The sequence below is a fragment of the Sinocyclocheilus grahami genome, unplaced genomic scaffold (assembly GCF_001515645.1).
Source record: "Sinocyclocheilus grahami isolate Dianchi unplaced genomic scaffold, SAMN03320097.WGS_v1.1 scaffold1500.1, whole genome shotgun sequence".
NCBI lineage: Eukaryota > Metazoa > Chordata > Actinopteri > Cypriniformes > Cyprinidae > Sinocyclocheilus > Sinocyclocheilus grahami.
Window position 1 is genome coordinate 189021 of NW_015506679.1, and position 2791 is coordinate 191811.

Genomic DNA, 2791 nt, shown 5'->3' on the forward strand with positions numbered 1-2791 from the left:
ATATATATATATATATATATATATATATATATATATATATATATATATATATATATATATATATATATATATATATATATATATATGTATATTTAATTTCAATTCTATTATTTAAATATAACTTTTTTATTTATTTTATTATTTAAACAATTAGCTAACTGCAATATCTAAATATGCCTATCATGCATATTTGAGTAATAACAGTAGGCTACTTCAACCGCAGTTTTATAATAAACTAAGGGTTAATCATTTATCAGAGCGCCATAAACGCCCCGATCTTTTCTTATCCTTGTTGTCAGGGTTCGCACAGCATTGTGGGTAGAGCAGGTCAGATGACCCTCGCCTCTCCTGTGAGGGGTACAGCTGCTGTCACACACTGTTAGCCACTGAAGGAAACACCGACATTTACAGGTACGTCTACGCGATTTTTGACGTTATCGTCGACTGGTATTAAAGCAGTGAGGGGAAACGATCGACGCAGCCGCAGTGGCGCAGAAATGAGCTTTCTAAGGTTGACGGTGTAGCTGCCGCAGCTAGCGAGCTAACGAGCTATCATCAGTTTGACTGGAACCGGTGTCACGGGGGATGGGGTAGACAGGACTGGATAGCTTTTCTCCTTCAGATTGGAGATTTGTTTGATTTGCCTGGCACGACTCGCACGGAAAATCTGTGTGCGCTTTGTTTCATAGCAGTGTAATTTAGCAATAAAGTTTTAGTTTAGCGAGGCATTGGCGCTGGCATGACGAGCCTTTCCGAAATTACAGGATAAACCGGGTTATAGTTGATCAACAATCACGTCCTCTCTGACTTTACGGTTTGCAGTTTCGAGAAGTTATTCAATTATCAGCCTCGTAACAGGTGGAGTATAAACTGACACCCGGTTGTAACTGCTATGTGACATTACGAGCTGCATGTAACTAGTAGCTATGTTTCCATCCAAAGATTCGAATTAAACTTATGCGCAAAACTGGAATATCGCATAAAACATATGCGAATAAAGCACCGTTTCCATCCAACGAGTCAAAGAGAACAAAATCGCCACTTCTTGGTAAACTGTGGCACTAAATCTCACTAAGAATATAGGAGAAGCCACTGAATATAATCATTTTCATATGATATAAATGACTTGCAGCTCAGAACGAGCTGACGTAATGCTGTCAATGCTGCTGTTTGGGAACGCAGTCGTGTTAGACAATTATACAGACATACTTTGACGACAGACTTTGCTCTGGCGTTTCCATCCAGCCTTTTGTATGTGATATTCCAAAATGCGCAAAAAAAATAGGTGGATGGAAACGCAGCTAAGTGTCTAAATATGAGCCATCTGCTTCACTCCCTGTCCTGTCAGGATGTGCACACATTGGATTAGATGCTTAATGTACTGTTATTCTATATTATATTGTATATGGACGAGGGACAGAAATGAACAGGGGGAAGAGCCCTGTAATTCAAGATGTGGGGCCCAAAAAGTCCTTATAATAAATTCCTCTGTTTTTTTCATTTGTAACATCTGATACGTTTCGTTTATCACTAGTATTGTGTATTTTAGGCCTAAATATAGGAATGTTCTCTCAGATATTAGTCAAATATGACTTGATTTGATTGATATGGCTGTAATTGACTAACTAGTTAAGTTGAAATGCTTAGCATGTATGGATAACATTGACAAGATATGCGTCCTCAAATGTATTATATGGTCCTAAAAATTTGGCTCCAGATGGCAAATACCCATTAATAAAAAAGATTTCTGATTTGCTGATTCTGATTTAACCCATTAATTAGCACTGATTTCATGTGTAAATTTCTTTGGATTTTTTTTTTTCAAATGATGAGCTTGAAAAGTGGAACTGAATGTATTGTAATAAAATGAAGTGTTTTTACTTATGTGTGTCAATAATATTAAGTGAATTATATCTCATCCTTAAATTGACCATAAAGTAAGAGCAAATCAGCTTAGTGTATGGCGATTAATAAAGAGGTTCAGCCAATTAGAAGACTTCAGTGAACATCTTAAGGGCTTAGGCTCTCATGATGAGACTCCGAAAAGACTGACCGGCCTCCTCCTCCTTTTCTCTTTCACTTGTTGCTGTTCCACTATTGAAGTGTGAAGAGTGAACCTAAATAGATAGGACAGGGAAGAGTGTTTTTAGACTTGACTGGTTTGCAGTGTAAACATTAGTTATTGGTATTATATGAGAATACCAAACAATTAAGTCTTGTTTGTCTGTACTACAGCTTTAAAAAAATAAAAATCACTATATATATATATATATATATATATATAACTTCACAAGTTTTACTTGTGACTGCACTAATGGAACAAGATAATTTATTTTATTTGTCCTCTTTCATGGACAAGTACTTAAGTGTAAATGCATTTATTATCTTCATATTCCTCAAGATCTCTTAATCTTTAAGAAAAGATTTTTGAATCTCGCTGGCTCTCGCAAATAAGTGAATCACACTTGCTCTGTGTTGCAAGGCATGTGATTGGCTGTTTGTCCCTGATGTCACACATTCATGTGCACGCGCTCCACAAACTCAGGGTCAAAGCCTGAGTTGACAAAGAAAGTTGATGATCAGCATCATGGTACCAACAAAGCCGGATTGGAGTGGTTTGGTTTTGTCAATTCAAAACTAATCCTGTAACCCTGAGTTTGTTCAGCCACCATCATGGTACAGGCCCCAGATCAAGAGATCTTTAACATTCATCTTGCAGACTTATGTGTGCCATATAAAGTGTAGTAACCATGCTTTTTTTTTTTTTTTTACTTTTTTTATTACCTTTTTT

General features: G+C 36.5%; 1 protein-coding gene across 1 annotated transcript in view; it reads left to right on the forward strand.

Annotated features, from left to right (window-relative positions):
- The first annotated feature begins 274 nt into the window (after window positions 1-274).
- LOC107570749 (coiled-coil domain-containing protein 47-like) overlaps window positions 275-2791 on the forward strand; it is a 9369-nt gene continuing 6852 nt past the window's right edge. The window contains exon 1 of the mRNA XM_016257000.1: window positions 275-411. The gene's annotated coding sequence lies outside the window, so the exon portion shown is untranslated. The remainder of the gene's footprint in view (window positions 412-2791) is intronic.